Consider the following 16,471-nt stretch of genomic DNA (forward strand, 5'->3'; position numbering starts at 1 on the left):
AACCCATGTATGTACCATTCCCGCAGTGTCTCTCCATCACTTGGCTCCACCGCCGTTCTTGGAGACACTGAAACGCCTACGTTCTTTCTCGCTGGTAATTTCTGTTGTGAACCCTGTGGTTCCTGAGGGCTCTTTCTTTTCGTTTAGCGCCCTCTAGCACTCGCGTATAACAGTCGTTGAGCGAAATTGAGCACCGCGGTTTCTTTTTCCAATTTTCTTTTCTTTTGTTTTTCTTTTTTTTTTTCGTGGAGGGCAGTAAGTGGCGGGGGGGGGGGGGGGACTATATGCACCACTACGTGCATATACGAAGATAATCTTGCCATGTATTGTACGGCAGCGGAAGAAATGGAAACCATCTATGGCGGAAACCAACAAAAGGCGGTTGAAAGATAGCAGATAAGACAGCGGGGTGCTTCAATGCATGAAGCGACGTTTTGTTAATAAACTAACTGGAACGTCAATGGATTTCCCCGGAAAGTTCGGGAATTAATATCTCGAAACTGGTGTCATCCTGAGAATTATTTCCAAGTGGATCCGCCTTGCCAACTCCATGGCTACAATTTGTAAATTGCAATATGGGTCATCAGGTAATTAGTTAAAAAGTTAATTAGTGCATGTTTGTTAATCATTCTGTTATGCGTTGCAATTTCTTGTGCAAGTAATGTCCGCCTCTTCGAGTAGACCAGCTAGCTCATGAACTCGAATTGTCCTATCTGTCACAGGCAACCTTTCAGAATTTTTGAGTGCTCGCTGAAACACCCTGTATGTATATATATATATATATATATATATATATATATATATTGTGAGCATTATTCATACGCTTCATATTCTCATCTGTACATTCTCATCATCACCGTTTTGGGGCCTGGTAGCGGGGCTCTCCCTCGGGAGAATAAAGGAGAGTCTGACTGCCTAAACCTTGTCTCACAAGTGGTGGAGTCTGCTGTCCGGTTCCTTCGCCCTCTCGCTGCCGGTCTCTCTCCAGCTTCACTTACGCTACATCCTGGAGCTCCGCTCGGGTCGCCGCCTCTACCAACTACACTCGACCATGTCTCAAGACCAGCAGGCCACTACCGCGACATCCACCTTGCCTGCTCCGGCGGGAACCCCTGCTTGGACGGTCACCACCCCTCAGAAGGATCCACCGGTGTTTGCTGGACTTCCCGGTGAAGACGTTGAAGACTGGTTGGAGCTATACGAGCGCGTGAGTGACTTTAACCACTGGAACGAATCTGAAAAACTTAGGCACGTCGCCTTCTACCTCACCGGCGTCGCAAGAACTTGGTTTTCTAACCACGAGCTCGATTTCGTCAACTGGAGCACGTTTAAGCACCACCTACGCCAGATTTTCGCGAACTCTTCTGTCCGCTCAGATATTGCCCAGAAGAAGCTTGCTGAGCGTATCCAGCGCTCGGGCGAGTCGTACACTTCGTACATAGAGGACGTGCTCACCCTCTGCCGCCGCGTGAACACCTCGATGCCAGAGCGTGACCGTGTACGCCACCTGCTCAAGGGTATTGGGACTCTGGCATTTAATGCTCTTGTCGTGCTGAACCCCACTACCATCGCTGACGTCATCAGTACGTGTCAGCGCCTAGATGAGCTTAATATGCTTCGCTTACACCCTGACACTTCTGATTTCAAGGCGTTCAACGACAGCGAACTACGTGCCCTCATTCGCTCCATCATCCGTGAGGAACTGCACGCCCACGCATCGTCTACCCCTCCTGAGGTCCATATGTCTACTCCTGGTGCCGGCCTCCGCCATATCGTGAGGGAAGAGATAGCTGCCGTGACTGTCCACAAGTCTCGAGCCCGCAACCCATCCCTACGCCCACTTACGCCCAGGTTGCCTCTATAGTGCCACCCTCCCGGCAGCCACCACAGCAGGCACCTACGCCAACTTATGCTCAGGTTGCCTCCCTGGTGCCACCCTTGCAGCAGCCACCACAGCAGCCGCCTGCAATGCACGGGTCCCTGAATCCCATCACTGCGCGACCACCACCTCATGAATCTTACAACGCATGGAGCCCACCTCGACCTGTTTGCTACTATTGCGGCATCCGTGGCCACATTTCAAGGTTTTGCCGACGCCGTCAGCAAGATGAAAGGCGTGGCTATGACGGGTTTGAGAGGGATGAGTTTTCTGGCCCGATCCCACAACGGCGGCGTTCTTACTACGATTATTATCCGCGACGTTCCCCATCTCCCCAGGAATTCAACGCTGCCGGTTCATTGCGTTTCTCGCGCCGTCGCTCTCCATCACCGATGCGGCGCTCCTCTTCCCCTCTTCGACCGGCTACTTCGTCCTCCGATCACCGCCCGGAAAACTAAATTGTGCAGCTTCAGGAGGGAAAGCTGCATCCATTGGACAACGTGAAACTCCTCCGATGCGCCCGTCAAATGTACTTGTGGTGTTTGTTGAAGGTATACGGACTGAAGCCTTGGTTGACACGGGTGCATCGCTTTCGGTTATTAGTACTGACTTGTGTTCTCGATTGCGAAAAGTGAAGACACCATATAATGGCCCTCCCCTTCGTTGTGCTAATGCAGTTCTTGTTCAGCCTTCCGGTGTTTGCACTGCACGTGTTTTCATTGATGGTATCCTTCACCACATTCAGTTTGCCGTGCTATCTTCGTGTACCTACGCCATGATTTTGGGATGGGACTTCCTGTCCTCAGCGTCAGCTTTCATCTCTTGTCGCCAGCGCACTATTCATATGACAGACACTGAATCTTCGTTCGCTGTCGATGCTCACACACTACGTTTGGTCACGTCTACCGATTGTTTAATTCCCGCGGGCAATGAGCATATCTTAACGCTGACTTCCGACACTATTGTTAATGGTGATGTGTTTCTTGCACCCAGCAGTCACTGCATCTCTGGTGGGCTTAGCATTACTCCTAGCCTGGTGCGTTTTCAGGACGGTAGAACGTTCGTCGCTGTTCATAACCCTACTTCTTCGCCAGTTGTGCTCTCCCAGGGCACCACTGTGTCTTGCTTTACTGACACCGAACCTCTTTCGCTAGTACCTCTTCACACCGAATCACCACCTTTGTCTACCACTACTGATGATCATGCTGCTGCCACTGCTCTAAAGGACGCGATAAATCCCGATTTGACTGCTCCCCAGAAAGAAGACCTTTTGGCCCTACTGCAAAAACACAGCGCCTTATTTGACGTAACTCCAAACTTCTGGGACGCACTTCTGTCGCAGTGCATCGCATTGAAACCGAAGGCAGTTCTATTGTACGCCGCCGCCCGTATCGCGTGTCTTCCGTAGAGCGGAAAATCATTGCGGACAACGTTGACGACATGCTTAAACGAGACATCATTCGGCCATCGTCCAGTTCTTGGTCGTCTCCTGTTGTGTTGGTCCGCAAGAAAGACGGCTCTGTACGATTTTGCGTCGATTATCGAGCACTTAATAAGATCACGCGCAAAGACGTATATCCGATGCCAAGAATCGACGATGCCATTGACTCCCTCCAGGGCGCTGAATATTTCTCAGTCTAGACCTGCGATCTGGGTACTGGCAAATACCCATGGACGAAGCGGACAAGAGCAAGACAGCCTTTGCAACGCCTGATGGGCTTTACGAATTCAACGTCATGCCCTTCGGTTTATGTAATGCTCCTGCAACATTTGAACGCATGATCGATACAGTTTTACGCGGCCATAAGTGGAAGACCTGTCTGTGTTATTTAGATGACATAGTTATTTTTTCTACAACTTTTCGTCAGCATCTTGAGCGTTTGGACGAAGTTTTCACATGCATTTCCAACGCTGGACTCCAACTCAACACAAAAAATGCCATTTTGCCCGACAGAACATCAAAGTGTTGGGGCACCTTATCAGTAAAGATGGCGTTCGACCAGATCCCGACAAGGTTGCTGCCGTGCTTCGCTTCCCTCGCCCCGAAAATCAAAAACAATTAAGAAGCTTCTTGGGCTGGCATCCTACTTCCGCCGCTTCATCAGTCATTTTGCTGCTATGGCATCGCCGCTGCACAAGTTGCTGACGTCGGGCACTGCTCTCACTTGGACAGACGACTGCGAGCTTTCTTTCGAAGCCCTCAAGCAAGCCTTGACATCCGACCCCGTCCTGAGTCACTTCGATGAGAACGCACCAACTTGTTTGCACACCGACGCTAGTGGCCATGGGATCGGTGCTGTCCTTCTACAGCGTGATACCACTACACGAGAGCGAGTCGTTGCTTATGCCAGTCGCGCATTAACGGCTGCCGAAAAGAACTACTCGATAACAGAACAGGAATGCCTTGCAGTAGTTTGGGCCATACAAAAGTTTCGACCATATCTTTATGGACGCCACTTCACAGTCATAACCGACCACCATGCCTTATGCTGGTTGTCGTCAATGAAAAATTTGTCTGGACGCCTTGGTCGCTGGGTGCTCCGATTACAAGAGTACGATTTCGACGTTGTCTACAAGTCTGGAAAAAAGCATCAAGATGCCGACGCTTTGTCTCGCTGCCCCCTGCCACTATTATCTTCGAGCACGTCTCTCCATTGCTCACCACTTGATAATGCGACTAAGTCTCCACTTACGTTATTACCTCTAGCGGTTACTGACACGCCATCTTCTAATCGCGGAACTCAGTTCGCCTCGTGTCAACGTTCTGATCCCTACTGCAGCAGCATCATCCAACGCCTCTGCGGTACTATTTCTGCACCAAATGCCCGATTACGTCGACAACTGCGACTATTTAAGCTCGACAACGACGTGTTGCACCGCTACATTTACAACACCGACGGCCACCGCTGGGTACCTGTTCTTCCACGTTCGATGCGCACGCAAATCCTTGAAGCCTTTCACGACGACCCATCCGCTGGCCACCTGGGTTTCCACAAAACATACCACCGCGTTAGGAGCCGTTTCTTTTGGCCGGGCATGTCTACCTTTGTGGCCAAGTACGTCGCTTCTTGCGTCCAGTGTCAACGGCGGAAACGACCAACTTCACCTTCTGCTGGCCTTTTGCAGCCCATCCCATGTCCCGAGACACCTTTTGCCATCGTTGGAATTGACCTGGTCGGACCTCTACCCATGACGCCAGCAGGTTATCGATGGATCGTGACAGCTGTCGACCACCTCACACGGTACGCAGAGACCGCACCTCTACGCTCTAGTTCCGCCTCAGACGTTGCCGGCTTCTTTCTGGATGCCATTGTGCTGCGTCATGGTGCACCTCGTGTACTGTTGAGTGATCGCGGCAAGAGTTTCATGTCAACAATGATCGAAGAAGTACTCAGAGCATGTGGCACAGTTCATAAGACGACATCCGCGTACCACCCCCAGACAAATGGCTTAACAGAGCGATTTCATCGCACGTTAACAGATATGATAGCAATGTATATCGGGCCAAGCCACGACAACTGGGACAAACTTTTACCTTTTGTGACGTTTGCTCACAACACTGCCGTCCAGCGGACTACAGGGTACTCTCCCTTCTACCTCGTTTACGGCCGTTCGCCGACATTCACCATCGACGCCGCTTTCTTATCTGCCCCAACTAACACCTCGGCCAGTATACCAGAACAGTTCGTCTCGCGACTTGACGAATGTCGTGACCGTGCTCGCTTCAACACAGAAGTCAGTCAACTCGACCGCAAGCAACGTTACGACATCTCTCATCGCGACGTCTCCTATCATCCTGGAGATGAAGTGCTCCTTTGGACGCCCACTCGTACACCCGGTTTGTGTGAGAAGTTTGAATCGCGCTTTCTTGGCCCCTACATTATTAATGAACAAACATCCCCAGTGAACTATCGCGTTACTCCCATCGAGGTTTCTTCCGACCATCGTTATCGTGGTTCAGAGATCGTTCACGTTTCGCGTCTCAAACGATTCGTTCGGCGCCTCCCCTCCTGGCTGAGTCGCGGCCTGGCTGGCCGCTTGCGCGCGCGGGGAAATTAGTGTGAGCATTATTCATACGCTTCATATTCTCATCTGTACATTCTCATCATCACCGTTTTGGGGCCTGGTAGCGGGGCTCTCCCTCGGGAGAATAAAGGAGAGTCTGACTGCCTAAACCTTGTCTCACAATATATATATATATTGTGAGACGTCGGCCGATGCGATGCCTTTATTTCCGAGCAGCCGCCAGAGTCAGAGACGAAGCACCGCACGAGACAAAAGATGATGATGAGTCGTATGTACAAATGACGACGACGATATGCACAAATAGCGCTCACACAAGATGATGAGTCGTATGTACAAATGACGACGACGATATGCACAAATAGCGCTCACACAAGATGATGAGTCGTATGTACAGATGACGACGACGATGTGCACAAAATGGGCTTTTTTGTGGGCATTTCTCAGTCACTTCTTCGTTGGCTGCACATGTTCATCATCATATCGGCTTCTTCGTCTTCATCGCTTGTGGGGACTCATCTTGAGACTGATGTGTGCCTTGAGTGTGATCGGTCGCCGCCGCGTCTTCGCGGCGTATTAACGCTACGTCGCAATATATATATATTATATATATATATATATATATATATATATATATATAAACTAACCGTACGTTCAGCGTTTTGAAATTTGTTTTACTCTCCCCACACGCGCTCTCTCCTCCTCGCCTCGTACTTCTCACGTGGACACTAGTACTACGTCAGTATTGAACGTCACGTCGCCAAACATGAGCCGAGTGCATGGCCGAGTGTTTCGAATAGCTAGCTGGCTTTGGAACCAGAGATGTATGCGTGCGGTCGTGGCCTAATGGTACAATAAAGAGAAAAAGGTCGTAGCCTAATGGTTTGAACCCGGGCTGCTGTGCTCTATGGTAGACATTAGATTTCACTATAAATACCACAAAAGTTTTTTTAAGGCGAGGTGAGACAGGAACCTACCTGCATATATACCTACCACAGTGCTATGAATGAGGCAAGTAATGCTTCTCATAAAAAATCATGTAAACATGCCGAAGCATGCGCATGCATTTAACTGGCTATGTCGATTAGGATCAATTCTTATTATGGCACAAAAGCAATTCGAGCGAATGACTTTGCTATTCTTATTCTTTCCTTTCATTATTCCTACACGTACCTTCCGAAGAGGATGCACGTTAACCCTAGACACTAATTTCAAAATGAAATATATTCTAGAGTTTTACGTGCCAAAATCGTGATATGATTATGAGGCACGCTGGGGTGGGAGATTCAGAATTAATTTTGAACACCTGGTTTTTTTTTAACGTGCACCAAATGCACGGTACACGGATGTTTTTGCATTTCACGCCCATCGAAATGCGGCCGCAGCTAGTGGCCGGGATTTGATCACGTGACCTCGGGCTTAGCAGCCCAACGCCGAGGCCATTACGCCACGATACGGCGGGTTACCCTAGATCACCTTAGACGCTAGTGTACACAGTGTAGCATGCCCCATCTAGGGGCTAGGTTCTGAACGATGTGGTCAATGTCCATGAAGATCCCCAGAATTTCCAGGAGCGTCATCCACGGTGTATGTTTTAGGTGAGCATTTAGCATGTTACATATCCTCTGTATGTATACCGGATATTTGTGACTGTTCTATATATCGTATGAATCAATCCATTGCGAGTACGGCAGCCCAAAAGACAAGGACGAGGAAGTAAACATGATTTCCTCATCGTTGTCGTGTTTGGCGTTGCCGTACTCGTAATCAATCCTTATCAAGTAGCCCAGTTGTCTGTTATATCTTTTGTCATATATACGGATATCAGCTATAGAAAGTAATGCCCCACGAACACGTCTCATGGATGTACGGGAGATATATCGGTGTTTCAATGGAAAGTTCCGGAATGGTTATCCGTTTTTAATGAACATACTATGCCATTTTTTTAAATATTGTTATGAGCTCTCCTTTTTGAGAAATTAGGTCTTGTTGCTATATAGTGTTTTACGACATTCCATTTTCTTAAAGCAATGATGTCATATACCTCCAGGTCAAACAGCAGAAGTACGTACTGTTGCGACTGGGGGTCCGAGGATTTGTGGTATCCATTCCGCAAAAGGAGTAAGGGAACGTAGGAGTAGGCCCGACACCCAAGACGTTTAAATACACACGTTTATATTACATATTTACAAGAGTATTTCAAGAAGTGCTAAAGATATATGGTTTTCGTTCAAGTTCCAGCTGTCGAAGAGGATCACCGAGCGTGCGTCGTCGTCTTTTAACACCTTCGTTCCCTTTGTCCCGTCGCCTTCCCCCAATCCGGCGTCAGGAGACGGATTTCGCCATGTCCTGCCAATCCGGAGGTTCGTGGCACTTTTTCTCTGATGAGAGCCTCATGCCAAGCACAGGCACCTCGCTGGGCACGAACGGGGTGGAGGGGGCACACTGACGTACCCCGTCTCCGGCGCGACAGTGCGGGTTGATGACGAGTCACCTGAAGAAAGGTCCCCTCCCGGCAGAGCCCAACTGCCGGCCATAATTAGTCATAGTCAGGATGGCTCGGACGAGGTCGACGGCTCGTTCACGGTTGATTCATTATCTCGTAAGCGACCGTTCTCAAGGTGAAACGGCCGATCACAACAGCTCGTCCACCGCCAGGAAGAGCTAGGGTTCGTAAAGGGGGTAGCTCGTCGGTGCCCCTTGAAGAGGCCTTGGCAGCTCAGCAGGCTCAGCTCCGGATCGAAGTCTCGCGCTCGCTAAGAGGAGCGCGTCCAGGAACAATGGCCATCTCGGACGGCGGGTTCGCTGCAGGTCGTAAGCTAGGAACTGGCATTAGCGATCAAATCCGCACAGCGCTCGAGCAAGCACACAAACCCTCTCCGAGAGATGCCAGGTAATCATACCCTCGTCCGCGAATACACGCAAAATGCCTCGAGCGGCCAGTCGCGCGGTATTCGCGGGTTTCTTTCACGCTCGGAAAAACACATTTATGTAGCACGTATTTACCAACAGAAAGCTGTATCGGGAGTTTATCATGTTGCTTTACAATCTTCTCATAGGCACTTTGATAATTAGGAAAGCTCTTCTCGAGTTAGATAATTAATTACAATTGCCTAATTAGATCTCGTTAACGAAAAGATCACTGGCGGCTACTCCACTGTACTGGAAACAACACGCACTGGGTTTGCTTCGCGCATAGCCGTTCCTCTTTTTTTAAATCGTGCTGCGCGATAGCTGGAACACCCTGTGTTTGTGTATCTCTCTCTCTCTCTCTCTCTCTCTCTCTCTATATATATATATATATATATATATATATATATAGAGAGAGAGAGAGAGAGAGATAGTGTGGGGTTTATCGTTGTGTGTTCGCTTCTTATGATATATATATATATATATATATATATATATATATATATATATATATATATATCATAAGAAGCGAACACTCAACGATAACACACAACTATATATATCCATTCGATACCAAGGACAAAAACATAGGGGAAATTACTTGTACGTACTAAATGAATGAAAAATTAATGGAAATGAAAATGGATGACAAAATACGCAATTTACTGTTTTGTTTGCTCATCTGTTCTGTTTATATGAAGTACGATGTATTGCATGTGTGGTACGTTATATTGCATTGTATACGTTCATACAACAGTTGTACGCGTGCCTACGGTTCCTTGTCAGCAAAAAGTTATCGCAGTTTCACCTGAAAGGCGAAGCATCAATTGCGATAGCAAATTTGTAGAGAGCTATACGGAGTATACGTCAATATTAGCTTTATCAGCTGTATAAACTTGGACATGCAGCAGCACCGGCAACACGCAGAACTGTTGTCGACGCCGTCGGCGTTTTGCCCGCGTTCGCTCAAAATGCGTGCGGCGTTGGTGACTGTTGCCGGAGCTTCTGATATAAATAGGTACTTGGTGCCGCAGCTAAACGTCGCCTCCATTCCCTCCCCCTCCCCCCCTCCCCCACGGCCTCTCGCGCGTCGGAAGAAGGCGCGTTTGCTCTACATATATGGTGATTGTAAAGGAGGAAAGAGACGCCTACTTCTGCAGCCCTTAAGGGAGCACGGCGCAGAACGCGCGTTTGTTCTCCGCCGTGCGTTCATTCCCCGTGAAAGCGCGCGCCCCTCGCGCCCTTTCACTCGCACATACAGCGTTCGGCGCGCGGCGACGATTTCATCTCCATTGACGTCATACGGAACCTCACGGCGACGCCGACGGCAGAAATCTGCTTTTGAGTGTCCATATAATTGCTATCGCAATAATAACTTGCCGCAGGTGTGGAACAATCCCACGTCTCCGTATTACGCGTGCGATGCTCTTACTATACCCCCAACTGCGCTACCGTGGTGCCATTTTCCCATCCACCTTCAGGGATATCTATGTATATATATATATATATATATATATATATATATATATATGTAAAGATGAAGACATGCACTTGGGCTCGGGCGCTAGGACACCGCGCGCTAGGGGGCGAACGAGAAAAAAGAGGAAGTTGGCAGAGAATAGAACAGCCGGCCAAGGAACGGGTGCTACATTAATTATTAAGGAACGGGCATACACTAATTATGATATATAAAATGTATGTCCGACCGATCATGGAATTTGGAAGTGTCTTGTTTTCTGGTAGCCCAGCTTATAAAATTCAACCTCTGATAATATTAGAAAGGGAAGCTCTGCGATTGTGCCTTGGACTCCCTAAGTTTGTTGCCAACACCGTGCTGTATATGGAAGCACGAATGCCAAGCTTAAAAAGCAGATTGAGGATGCTTACAGTCCAAACGTATTTAAGAATTTACGAATCTCCTCAAAGAAGACCTATGTATATTTTTATTAATGAACCAAGTTTATTCTTTAATACTCATTGGTCGCGATTACACACCCCTCAGATCGTATTCGTACAGGCACTGCTATCACCATTGAATGTACAAATTCAACGCATTCAACCAACAAGTCAATCAAAAATAAGCCTCCAGATAGAATTTGACGATATTTTTCCCTCAAATGCTAAACTAATGCCATACCAATATTTAAATGATCAGTTACAAGATTACCTCTCTCACCTGGAAACAAAAAATGTCATAGCCACTGATGCTTCACAGTCCGAAGAGAAGGCTGGCGTAGGCATTTTCTCTCCTTCTCTTAATTGGTCCTTCTCTATTCGCCTTCCAGATTACACACCTATTTTCATAGCAGAATTATTGGCCATTGTCCTAGCGCTACGTAAACTTCCTGCAAATCAATCAACAGCTGTCGTAGTTACAGATTCTCTACCGGTATGTGTGTCGCTTTCCACGGAAACGAATGCAGCTCTCCTTAGCTTGTTTCACAATTTAGTCCCTAAAAGTTTACAAAAAATTAACTTGCTGTGGGTTCCTGGACACCGCGGTTTATATCTAAACGAAATGGCAGATTTATTAGCAAGAACGTCTCTAAGTGGGCCTTTGATCCCTGTTTTACCGGATACTTCTTACGTCACTGCATCGAGATACAGAAAATTTTGTTTGCAAAATGATTTAAGCAACTTACCGCTGAAACCATCTACAGACTTTCAGCATCTAGGTTTTTGCTGGAATAAACAGTGGTGCTCTTCTCGGCAGTTGGAAGTTACTTACACCAGACTACGCTGTCGCATCCCGCAATTGAATTTTTATTTACATAGAGCTGGTCTCACGATGTCCCCTCTATGTCACAACTGTAAGGAAATTGAATCAATAGAACATTACTTTTTATCATGCAGACGATATTCACGCCACAGAAAGTTATTACTGGAAGCTCCACTTTACAAAATTGGATTAGGTTTAAACATACCAGTATTGTTATCATTGGGGGCTTCAGCACTAGGCTATAGTCACAGAGACGTGTGTTGCGCAGTATTTAATTTCTTAACTGAAACAAAACGATTACCCTGCTAATTATTGTATTTGTATTCTACACATCAGCTGCATTCATATCACCTAAATTGATTTCTCCAAATTGTTTTGTTAATATTACCTCCCTCTGATTGTAACAATTCTTCACTTTCACCCTTTTCAGTCAGTCTGACTGCTCGCTCGCGTGCTAATATGGTTAGTGCGACATCTGTCTTTTTTGTCTTTTACTTGGCATTTCTTGTTTTCTTGTTTTAAAATATGAATTTTCTTTAGCATTCCCACTGCCGCCCGATTCTTGGCCTATCCCCCTTAGTGGGTGCGAGCCATTCATTCAGGTCTCCGTTCATTACAATGGCGCAGCCGGCGAACGCCAAGTCTTAAGGGGCTTCAGCCTTAAGCACCGTCCTGCGGAGGCCTTGCGTCCTCCGGCATCTCGCCGTCCAGGGTCCTTCCGGCGAGGGAACGCCGTCAACGCTTCCCTTCGCATAGATGCCGCGCCTGGGACTACGTCAAGGTCCGATCCGCCAAGGCATGCCGTCCACGCTGCCTTAGACATGGATCCTCGCCATCGTACGTTCCTTCTGAGGCCAGGGGACGCCGTCCACGCTTCCCATGCCCTTCATCCAGGCCCCACAACATCATCGACCTCTCAGCCAGCAAGGGATGCTGTTCACCCTCCCCTGGCCATGCTTCCGGCTGCAGTGAGTACCGCGGCCGCCACCAGCCCTGGCTCAAAGGATGCCGTCCACGCTCCCTTGGCCAGTGGTCCAGCTGGCCTGAGTACTGCGGCCGCTGCCGCCGCCTCAGTGTGCGCGGTTTCCGCCCCTGGTTCCTCGCCCGGTTTGGCACCGGGAACCATGGCTGATATAACTCGAGCCATCTCAACACTGTCACGACGGTTTGAAGACGCCGCCAAGATTCTGACATCCGCTACCGCGTATGGTATGCGGCTTCCTGTGTGCGACTTAGCACTTCCTGAGTTTCGTGGGTTCCAAGACGATCCTGCGCAATGGCTGAAGATTGCCGACTCCTTGGGCGACAGCCACGGTTGGTCCGACGGTGCCAAACGTTCGTATGCCGAGGGAAGGCTTCGTGAAGCCGCCGAAGCGTGGAACAGGTACAATGGTCATACGTACCGGTCATGGCGTGAGTGGTCAGAAGCACTGATAACAGTTTTCGGGAGCCTTGCTTCGTCATACGATGAACGATTTATGCGGATGCGCGCTCGACGCCAAGGCCCATCTGAAGATGTCGTCGTCTACATTTATGACAAATTAAGGCTCCTCGGCGCATGCAGCCTGACCTGGCCTTCTGCTACGGCTCGGGATGGACTGCTAAATCATATACATGGGGCCATTTTGGCGGCCCAACCCCTCGAAACAACAGCAGAAGTTTTTTCTCGTAAAGCAGCCGAGCTACAAGAAAGCGGACGACGCCGGCAGGCTCTAGCTACGCTGAATACAGGCTCCTCGCGGGACCTGCATCCTCTATCTAGAAAAGGCTCTACAACATTCTGCGGCAGGTGCCAATGCAACGACCCCGCAGACTCCCCACAAGAGAACCACAACCGGGCTTACTACGAGACGTGCGAGCTACCACTACTTCAAGTGCACGTCGATAAAATCGATGACTTATGTCCTACTGTGGACACAGATACTGAACGGTCAGCCATGAATAGTGTGTCGTCGGCGCCATCCACCAACGAAATGGCCCGCCAGCCCGTCTACGAGACGACGTTAGGCCCACGTGTCAAGCAGCGAGAACCCGACCAGGGCCCGGACCGACCTTCCCAGAGTCCCGCAATCACCCTCCTCGGGCCGCAGCAGCAGCCGCGCGCAGGTCCGCTCCGCCCGAAGCCACCACCGCACCAGGGGAGCAGCCGCAGCGCCCCGGTATCCTCCAGTACCCAGCAGCAACCAGTCTCAACACCCCATGGTTCCAGCAGCAGTGGCGGTGGCAATCCCTCAGCCCCGACTCCTGCCACCAGAGATCACGACCTGGTGTTCAGGCAAGCGTCAGCGGCCATTGACCAGACCCACCCACCACCATGGTCGCCCACCTCCGCGAACGCTCCCGCCGGGGCCGTCGCCGTCAAGCGCCACGCAGGCGTCAAGGCGCTCTTTCCAGGGTCAGCGCGGCGCCCAAGGCACAGCGGCCACCGCAACGAAGCGCCGCCCCAGAATGGCTCCGACCATGCCCTCCAGCCACTCAGAACACCACCACCCGCGGACAGCCTCCCAAGCTACCCCTGTGACAGTCCCCGAAAGCCTGAGGAGAAGAGGGGAAGACCGGCAGCACCACCCACAAAAATCAACGGAGCACCCTCCAAGGGAATCTCCCCAACCCCACCCGAAACCTACAACGCTGAGTGGCAGGACAATCGACGGCAAGACCTGCGACCAGAGCGCAATAGTCAGTGCCGACCCCCCGAGGAGTTTGTTGCGCGCTGGACGGTCTTGACGACTACTTCCGACGACGACTATACAATGATTTTCCAGCATCAGCGCGCATTCACAACCGCCAGAGCTATCTTCAGCAGCGTGGCCGAGTGTAAAGATGAAGACATGCACTTGGGCTCGGGCGCTCGGACACCGGGCGCTAGGGGGCGAACGAGAAAAAAGAGGAAGTTGGCAGAGAATAGAACAGCCGGCCCAGGAACGGGTGCTGCGTCTTTGTCTCCGTTCATTACAATATATATATATATATATATATATATATATATATATATATATATATATATATATATATATATATATATATGAGCGTGCATATAATCGCATCCTGGTGCCTGTCCTCATCAATATTCCTTCAGTGTTTTGTGTAGGAATAATGATGAGGACAGGCAGTAGCTAGGATGTGATTTTATGCACGTTCATGTTCGAAGGGCCCATTCACAGCCTTGAATCTATAGGCTTGTGCTAACCAAATATTTTGAGAGTCATATTTGATGACTCGCTTCTTTTATATGTCAAGTCAATTACACTAACATTTTCAAGCGAAGATTGTTATAAGGTACAGATTTCGGTGGCGTCCGTGTACGCAAAAAAATGTCGCAGTTTAACCCGAAAGGCGCAGCATCAATTGCGATAGCAAATTAGTAGAGAGCTATACGGAGTAGGGATAGTAGTTTTATCGGCTGCATAAACTTGGACACATTCGCTTACTAACTGAATTAACAAACATGGTGTCAGCGCGCGTAAGCAAAGATGAATAGATCACACTCGATGACCGCAAACAACCACTGTCAAAACGCTGGCGTGAGCAAGCGTGGTGGCAGCAAGCGAGCGAAGGTTCGTGCGGTCTATCGCTTCAGCGGAAACTGAGTGGCGAAAGCACAGCGCATACAATGCCGAATAAACGCAAGACATCGAACGCAAGCGACAACGGCGGACTGCGGGCATACCGTCAGTGACGTCGTTCTCTCCGTCGCAGCTGTCGCATCATGGTTAGTTTAGGTGCACCGAGGACAAGCTTCGCTTGCCCCTATTTTCTGGTAGGGGAAGGGTTGCTTAGTTTTTTTTTTCACTGAACGAACCTTTTATATTGGCGCTAACGAAGAGATAAATACCTGACTGAATAAATCTCAATCAACCACTTGGCGACTACTTCAGACGCGAACTTTCCCAAACCCCGTGCTATACAACCGCATTTACCCTGATGCATACTCCCCTATCTGCAAAGCGTGCGAGGCCCGCGCTGACCTCGATCACATCATCTGGGCATGCCCCTCACCCATCAACACCCACCACACTAACACTATACGCATCATAACTGCAGTGGGAGAGCTTGATGCACAGCTTGCATTCAGAGGAGTAGATTTGGGACATCCGGATGGCCGATGACGCCGCCAGAAAGCAAGGACTGGCCGCCGTCTGAGGAAGGGGGGGCTGGGGGTTAGTCTCCCAACCCCCACCACCCCCAGACCCCATCATGGACACAATAAAGTTTTATCTCCCTCATCATTGTTCCTCAGTTCCCTACTCTGCGGCGACGATGATTACGAGATGGCGCCAAAGTAGCGCGCGTCGTCTGTTCACGAAAGCGCTGCATGAGCGGAGGTCTGTGTGCGGTGGCTGCTGTGAATCGCGCCCACGCGTCACCCACGTGCTGGCTCTCGCGATCTCCCGATTAGCGAGGCAGTATGGCGCCCCAATTCGCTCCGTTTGGAACGTGCCACATAAGAGATAGTCCGCGCCAGCCAATATAGTATCGCGAAATGATAACACGTATAGAGCAGCGTTAAAATTTCGTGTTAGGAAGTATCGTATTCGTCGGTGATTTTTTTCTTCTCTTCCCTTTCCCCCTGTGCACAGCAGCAGGTTGGAAGACCTCTCTGCGTTTCCTCAATATATTTTCCTGTCTCCCTCTCTCCATAAAAAAATAAAAATAAAAAAAATCACTTCACATAGGTTCCAGCATACGCGTTAAGTCTGCATAATTTCTATGTAACTACGTGCGGTCTGAACAACAAACAGGCGCAATCTTTCAGTGCAGCCTTATTAGCAGCAGCGTGGAGTTTTTGTACAAAATAAATTTGTGCTGTTTTCTTGTAATTAGTTACGCACATAAACTTGAACCATAAGTTGGAACGGTTAGTTGGAAACATAAGTTGGAACGGTTATTTGTTCACTCCAGAGTTGAACCCGACCTGAGCCGTTTGTCGCAAACCGGAA

The sequence above is a fragment of the Dermacentor silvarum genome, unplaced genomic scaffold (genome assembly GCF_013339745.2).
Source record: "Dermacentor silvarum isolate Dsil-2018 unplaced genomic scaffold, BIME_Dsil_1.4 Seq239, whole genome shotgun sequence".
NCBI lineage: Eukaryota > Metazoa > Arthropoda > Arachnida > Ixodida > Ixodidae > Dermacentor > Dermacentor silvarum.